Source organism: Camelus bactrianus, chromosome 9, assembly GCF_048773025.1.
Source record: "Camelus bactrianus isolate YW-2024 breed Bactrian camel chromosome 9, ASM4877302v1, whole genome shotgun sequence".
NCBI lineage: Eukaryota > Metazoa > Chordata > Mammalia > Artiodactyla > Camelidae > Camelus > Camelus bactrianus.
The window spans coordinates 13,504,443-13,513,720 of record NC_133547.1 but is presented as its reverse complement, the minus strand read 5'-3'; positions in this window follow the sequence as shown (position 1 = coordinate 13,513,720).

The window sequence follows — 9,278 nt, the reverse complement described above, 5'->3', positions numbered from 1 at the left end:
ACTAAGCAGTGCCACAACAATGCACAGCAGCTAAAAGCTGAAATGTGGGCACAGGCCCTGGGTAGGAGTACTCGGGGGTTTGTTTCACAGTGACGGCACCCTGGCTCCACCCACTCCACACCAGAGCTTAGTGCCAGATCTGGGGCGCACAGGTCATGAGGAAGTCTGCCGCAGAGGGAGACCCGATCCCAGGCAGCAGCACAGCCACTTCAATTCCTGAAACCACCTCATCCCAACTTCCAGCCCCAGTCTACTCCACATGTGGTTTGATAATCACCTCCTCTGGGGCAGGGCATGCATTCAAGGGCAATGGAGCCTGACAGACCTTGACCTCAGGGCTTCTACTTCCAACTAGGGAGCAGACCCCATGCCCGAGGGGGTGATGACAGCCACAGAACAAAGAGGCTCCCATCCAGCACAGGCCCCAGACACAACACCAATCATGCCCCCAATCAAGGGGATAACAGCTAGCAAACTCTAGGGAAAGACATGGCTGGTATCCACAGCAAAAACAGCCCTTGCCCCCAAAATATTGGACAGACACAGTCTACACAGGCATGCTCCCATGTAAAAACACACTTTCAAGACCATAGTAGATAACTGTTTCTCCTAAATTGATAGAGACAGGGTAAAGTTAAATGAAAATACAGAGGAATTACTCCTAATTAAAAGAACAAGAGAAAATCCCCTGAAAGAACAAATAGTGAAAGACTTCATCAGTATAACAGACCCCAAATTAAAAAAGGAGGTAATAGAAATGCTAAAGGAATTAAGAGACTATCAATAAAAATGCAGGTCACTAACAAGGAACTAAAATTATAAAGATGAATGGATCAAAAATAGACAATTCAATTGCCAAGATAAAAACCAGCCTAGAAGGAATGAATAGCAGACTAAATGACACAGGAGAATGATTATGTGATTTGGAAGATAGAATAATGGAAATCACTCAATCAGTACAGCAGACAAGAAGACAAATGAAAAAAAAAAGTAACATACAAGATCTATGGGATCATATAAAACAGGGCCACCTACATATAATAAGGGTTCAGAAGGAGATGAGAGGAAAGGGGATTGGAAATGTATCTGAAGAAATTATTGCTGATAACTTCCTAAGCCTAAATAAGGAAAAAGATATACACCTACAGTAAGCAAAGAGGGTCCCAAACAAGGTGAGCCCAGACAGACCCACACCAGATGGCTTTACTGGAGAATTCTACCAAACATACAGAGAACTTATACCTATCCTGATAAAACTATCCCAAAACATTGGAGAGGAGGGAACACTCCCAAGTTCATTCTGTGAAGCCCTGGTACCATCACCCTGATACCCAAACTGGACAAAGCCAAAAAAAAAACAAAAAAAAAAACAAAGGTAAATTACAGGCTAATATCTTTGAGCAATACAGAGGCAAAAATCCTCAACAAAATATTAGCAAACTAAATCCAACAACACATAAGAAGGATCATACATGAATAAGTTGGATTCATTCCACAGTTGCAAGGATAGTTCAACATCTGCAATCAATATGATACACCTTAACAAAAAGAAAGACAAAAACCACATGATCATCTTAATAGATGCAGAAAAAGCATCAGACAAAATTCAACATCAATTCATGATTTAAAGAAAAACTCTCACTAAAGTGGGTTAGAGGTAACATACCTTAACATAATAAAAACCACTTATGACAAACCCACAGCCAACATAATATTCAAGAGTGAAAACCTGAAAGCCTTCCTTCTAATTTCAGGAACAAGACAAGGATGCCCACTCTCACCACTTCTATTCAACATAGTATTGGAAGTCCTAGCCACAGCAGTCAGACAAGAAAAAGGAACAAATAAAAGACATCCAAATTAGAAGGGAAGAGGTAAAACTGTCATTATTTGCAGATGACATGATACTCTAGAGAATCCTAAGGACTCCATACAAAAACTATTAGGACTAATAAATGAATTTAGCAAGTTACTAGGACTCAAGATTAATACATAGAAATCTGTTGCATTTATTTATCCTAACAATGAAATACCAGAAAGAGAATGTAAAAAAAAAAATTTTTAATCACATAAAAAAATTAGGAATTAAAAAAAATTAGGAATAAACTTAACCAAGGTGAAAGGCCTATACACGGAAAAACTACAAAGCATTAATAAACAAAATTAAACATGATTTAATGAAATGGAAAGATATACAATGCTCTTGGATTGAAAGCATATTGTTAAAATGGCCATCCTACCCAAAGCAATCTACAGATTTAATGCAATACCTATCAAAATACCCATGACATTTTTCACAGACATACAACAAATAATTCTAACATTTATATGGAACTGCAAAAGACCCAGAACTGTCAAAGCAATCCTGAAGTAAAAGAACAAAGCTGGAAGCATAACACTTTAGACAACAGACAACACTAGGAAGCTACAGTAATCAAAACAGCATGGAACTGGCCCAAGTAAAACAGACATATAGACCAATGGAACATAATGGAGAGCCCAGAAATAAACACACACACACACAAGCAGTTAGTCTACAGCGAGAATATACAATGGAGAAAAGACAGTGTTTTCAACAAATGGTGCTGGGAATGTTGGACAGCTACAGGTAAATCAATAAAATTACAAGTCTCTCAAATCATATACTCAAAATTGTTTATAAAGACCTACATTTGGGGAAAGTCCCCAGACCTCTGGCAGAGAGTGCCGCATGTGCATGCATGTGGACCTCCCCCTGCTTCCACGGTTAAAGACCTACATTTAACACATGATGTAATAAAACTCCTAGAAGAAAACATAGGCAAAGCATTCTTGGACATAAATTGTAGCAATATTTTCTTAGATCAGTCTCCAAAGGCAAAAGAAATAAAGCAAAAATAAACAAATGGGACCTAGTCAAATTTAAAAGCTTTTGCACAGCAAAGGAAAGCAACAAAATAAAAAACATATGGAGTGGTAGAATAGATTTTTAAATGATGCAGCTGACAAGGGGTTAATATCCAAAATATACAAACAGCTCATGCAACTCAATAACAACAAAAATAAACAACCAAAAAATGGGCAGGATACCTAAATAGACATTGTCCCAAAGTAGACATACAGATGGCCAACAGGCACATGAAAAGATGCTCAACATCATTAATTATTAGAAAAACGCAAATCAAAACCACAATGAAGTATTACTTCACACCATTCAGAAATGGCTATCTTCAGAAAGTCTACAAATAATAAATACTGGAGAGGGCTTGGAGAAAAGGGAACCCTCCTACACTGGTGGTAGGATGAAAATTGGTGCAATCACTATGGAACAGGATGGAAGTTCCTATTAAAACTAAAAACAGAGCTACCATATAAGCAGGCCATCCCACTCCTGGGTACATATCTGGAAAAGATGAAAACCCTAATTCCAAAAGATACATGGGCCCCAATGTTCACAGCAGCACTATTTACAACAGCAAAGACAGGGAGACAATCCAAATGCCCATCAACCAACAGTTGGCTTAAGAAAATGTGGTATATATATATGTATATATATACAATGGAATATTAGTCATAAGAAAGAATGAAATGTTGCTATTTGCAACAACATGGATAACATAAAGAATATTAAACTTTAATATTATACTTTAAGTCAGACAGAGAAAGACAAATAGTATATGATATCAGTTGTATGTGGAATCTAAAAAATAATGCAAATGGATCTACATACAAAAGAGAAAACAGATACAGAAAACAAATTTATGATTACCATTGGAAAAAGGGAAGGGGAAGGAGGGATATATTAGGAGTATGGGATTAACATATACAAACTACTATACATAAAATAGATAAGCAACAAGGATTTACTGTATAGCAGAGGAAATTAATTCAATATTTTATAATAAAGTATAATGGAAAATAATCTGAAAAATGTGTAACTGAACCACTTTGCTATGCACCTGAAAGTAGCACAAATTGTAAATTGCCATACTTCAATAAAAAAGTTATAAAGAGTTAGTCGTAATCTTCAATGATATCAAAATATCCCTATGGAACTAAAAAAAAAAAAAGACATCTGGAGTAGATATCTTAATACACAAATGGGTTTTAGGTTTAAATTGTTACGAGACAAAGAGGAAATTAAATATTGATAAAAGTGTCAGTTCATCAAGAAGATAAACGTATTTGCACCAAACAGCAGAGACTCAAAATACAGGAAGTAAACAGTGGCAGAACTGTTGGGAAAACCAGTTGTACAATAGTTGGTGACTTAAACACCTCATTTTCAATAGTGGATAGAATATCCACAGACATAAGACCAGTAATTAAACTGGAGGACTTGAACAATACTAAAAACCAACTAGCCCTAACAGACATATCTGGAACATTCCACCCAACAACAGCATACACACATTCATCTCAAGTGCACGTGGTACATACTCAAGGACAGACCATAAAACAATTCTCAAACAACTGAAAGCATACAAAGTAGCTTCTGTTACTAAAGTGGAATAAGGTTAGAAGTCAATATTAGAAGGAAAATGGAAAATTTTTAAAATATGTGGGAGTTACACAATATATTAAACAACCAGTTGGTCAAAGGAGAAATCACTGGGTAAATTAGAAAATATTTTGAGATGAAGAAAAATAAAAACATAACATACCAAAGCTTATGAGAGGCCATTAAAGCAGTTCTCAGAGGGAAATTTATAGCTGTAAATGCCTACATTGAAAAAGAAGAAAATCTCAAATATGTAAAATCTCTAACTTTACATCTTAAGGAACTAGAAAAAGTGGACCAAATTAAATCCAAAGGCAGCAGATGGAAGAAAATAGACAAAGCAGAAATAAACTATAAATGAAATTTTTTAAAAAAAGAAAGAATGAAACCTAAAAAAATGAAACCAAGTTAGCTCTTTGACAAGATCAACATAACTGACAAATGTTTTGATAAAGTGTTTAAGAAAAAAAGAGAAAATGCAAAGTCAGACATAAAAGTGAGGACATTACAAACCTTACAGAAATTAAAAGGATTATAAGAGAATACTACAAATAATTGTACACCTACAAATTAAATGATCCAGGTTAAATGTACAAATCTCTAGAAACATACAAATTACTAAAACTGACTCAGTAAGAAATCACAACAGACCTGTAACTGAAGAGTGAATCAGTAGTTCAATACCTCCAAAAAAGAAGAGTCGAGGACTAGATGGCTTCACTAATGAATTCAAATTTTTAAAGAAGGATTAACACCGATCTTATTCAAACGCTTTCAAAAAACAGGAGAGAGAATACTTTTTAACACATTCCATGAGGCCAGCATTATCCTGATACCAAAGCCAGACAAAAATGCCACTAGAAATGAAAACTACAAATATCTCTCATGAATATAGATACAAAAATCCTCAACAAAATATTAGCAAGCCAAATCCAACAGTACACTAAAAGGATTATACAGCATGACCACGGTGGATTTATCCCAGGAATATAAGGGTGGTTCAAGATAAGAAAATAAATCAAGTTAATACACTATGTTAATAAAACAAAGGCAGAAAAGCCCAACATGATCATTTCAACTGAAAAGGCACTTGAAAAAATTAAACACCCTTTCTGGATAAAAGTGGTCAGTGAACTAGGAATTGAAGCAAATTTCCGTAACATGATAAAGTAGATTTATGGAAAACCCACAACTAGCATCATCCCCAATGGTGAAAGTTTGAAACCTTTTTCCTTAATATTAAGAACAAAACAAGAATATATGATTTCACCACTGGTACTCAACATTGTACTGGAAGTCCTGGCCAGAGGAATTAATTTAATAAAAGGCATCCAAATTGTTAAGGAAGAATTAAAGCTATCTCTATTTGCAATAACATGATTTCATATAGATAGAAAATCCTAAAATACCCATGGCGGCGGGGGGGACCCTTGAGTTAATAAACAAATTTAGTAAAATTAAAGGGTACAGGATCAGCGCACAAAAATTAGTTGTGTTTCTATACACCAGCAATTAACAATCCAAAAAGGAACTAAGAACATTCTATTTATAATAGCATCCAAAAGAATAAAATACCTAAGAATAAATTTAACCAAGGGAACGAAAGACGTATACACTGAAAACTATAAAACATTGCTGAACAAAATTAAAGACATAATTAAATGGACAGACATCCAATTTTCATTGATTTGAAAATGTAATAGTGTTACATTAGTCTATTGGGCTGCCATAACAAATTACTGTAACTGGATGGCTTAAACTACAGAAATTTATTTCTCACGGTTCTGGAGCCTGGATATTCAAAATCAAGGTGTTGGCAGATTTGATTTCTCCGGAGGCCTCTCTCCTTGACCTGTAGGTGGCCATTTTGTTGCTGTGTCCTGACACGGTCTTTTCTCTGGACGTGCACACTCCTGTTGTTTCTTCCTCTTAAAAACAATTCCTGTTGGATTAGGGTCCCACCCTTGTTGCATCATTTAATTTTAATTGACTCCTCAAAGGTGCTGTCTCCAAATACAATCACATTGTGGGTTAGGGTTCAACATACAAGTTTTGGGGACACAGTTCAGTCCATAACACCTGGTAAGATGGCAGCACTCCCCAAAGCAATCTACAGATTCAATGCAATCCTATCAAAATTCTAATAGCCTTTTTTTTCCCCCAGATTGGGAAAGCCGATCCTCAAATTCATATGAAATTACAAGGGGCCCCAAACAGTCAAAACACCATTGAAAAACAAAGTTGGAAGACACACTTCCCAATTTCAAAATTTACTTTAAAGCTAGCAATCAAAAAAGTGTGGTACTAACATAAGAGTAAACATACGGATCAATGGGATAGAGTTGAGAGTCCAGAAATAAACCCAATCATCTATAGCCAATTGATTTTTTGGCAAGGATGCCAACAAATTCAATGGGGAACAAATAGTGTCTTCCAGAAATGAAGCTGGGACCACTGGTTAACTGCATGTACAAGAATGAAGGTGAACTCCTGCCTAACTCCATTTACAAACATTAACTTGAAATTTAAAAATGACCTAAATTTAAGGCTTAAATTATAAAACTCTTATACGAAAACATAGGGGTATATCTTCCTTACCTTGAATTTCTCAACGGATTTTTAGATTTGACATAAAAAACAAAAGAAGCAAAAGAAAAATTGGAATTCATAAAAAGTATAAAGTTTTTCTATGAAAAGACCTTATCAAGAAAGTGAAAATACAAGATTAAATATTTGCAAATCATATATATATATATGTGTGTGTGTGTGTGTATGTGTGTGTGTATGTATATGTATATACATATATATATAGTCTTCTGGTTTTATTTGACTTTGGTAAAGAAAACAGGAAAATCATGCTTAATTAAAAGTGTCTACTGAAAAGGTCTAGTGCTACTGCGATTATTAACTGGAAAATTGGAATTCTTTTTCCCCCGAGTTTTGAGTTATGATTAGCATACTACACTGCATAAGTTTAAGGTCTACAGCATAATGATTTGACTTGACTATATTGTGAAATGATCATGACAATAAGTCTTGGTAACATTTATCATCTCATATAAGTACGAAAAGGAAAAAATTGTTTTCCTTGTAGTAAGAATGCTTAAGCTCTATTCTCTTACCTTTAAAATATACCATATAGCAGTGTTAACTATATTTATCATTAGGTACATTACATCCCTATTTATTTATCTTACAACTGGAAGTTTATACCTTTTGACCACCTTTATCCAATTCCCCTTCCCTCCATCCCATCTCTAGTAAACACAAATCTGGTCTCTTTTTCTATGAGATTGTTATAGATTCCACATATAAGTGATACCATACAGTATTTGTTTTTCTGACTTATTTGACCTAGCATAATGCCCTCAAGGTCTGTCCATATTGTTGCAGGATTTCCTTCTTTTTTTAAGACTGAATAATTTTCCATTGTGTATCTACATCACATCTTTATCCATTCATCCATTGATAGACACTTCGGTTGTCTCCATATCTTGGCTATTGTAAGTAATGTTGCTAGGAACGTGGGAGTGCAGATATTGCAACATAAGTGTTTTCATTTCCTTTGGCTATATTCCCAGAGGTGAAATTGCTGGATCATATATGGTAGTTCTATTTTTTATTTTTTCAGGAACCTCCATCCTGTTTTCCATAGTTGCTGTACCAATTTACAATCTCACCAGCAGTGCACAAGGTTCCCTTTTCTCCACATCTCGGCTAGCGTTTGTCATCTTGTCTTTTCGATGACAGTCATTCGATCAGGTGTGAGGTGATACCTCATTGTGGTTTTGATTTGCATTTCCCTAGTGATTAGTGCTGTTGAGCAACTTTGCATATACCTGTTGGCCATTTGTATCTTCTGTTGAAGAGAGAAATCCTAGTGCAACTCAGCTTGCTTGTGGTCTGGCTATTTCAATTAAAAATAATATATATGTACTATATATATTATATACACACACACACACACACACACACACACACACACACACAGTACCATTCTATTACACTGTCAGATTTTTCTTGGAATTTCCCATGTTCTTTTCATATTATAGATTAGACCTAAAACTGATTCATATCTTATCTCTGTTTCAGTCTGTGTTTCTCTGCATAGTCAATGGGCTAGACCAGCAAAAAGGACAGGGCTGACTTCAGTTTGGTTATGTGCCTTAGTATCCTTAATAATGGTGTTGTGGAACTTACACAAGAAAGCGATTGTCAATGGTGTACATGGTTCATGAGGAAATAGAAGTAATAAGAGATCTTCATCACTTGGTCTCATCCTGCTCAATAGTTTTTCAACTGTGGTTCTAGGAAGGAATCTCTAGTTAGATCCCACAGTATTTATCAATGCTTCTTCTTGCTAATGGAAGCAAAGCTCCATCTAAATTACCTCCTAAGTTAGGTTATTTGAAATTTAGATCACTTCAAGGAAGACAGTGGAGTTTTCTCTGTACAGGTGACAACTCCAGTAATAGGCCAATCTCGTTTGTCTATTTAATATTAGGTCTCCATCTGTTTTTGTTGTCTCCTCTCTTTTATTTTGGCCTTTGATGAACACTTAACTTTTTTCAAGTATTCAGCTTTAAAATCCCATTCCAGAAGTCAACTGCCCATTTATCCCAGAGGAAAAAGGAAAACATCCTAAGATTAGGAAGAAGGCAATGGTCCCCTCTCTCTTGAGCCTTTCATACCGGAAGGTGCAGCCAGTGAAATAAGACCAGAAAAGTATACAGAAGGTATACCGAATGGAAAGAACAATAGCAACCAAAAAAGCCTGTCCTTATTTGAGGACTTTTCT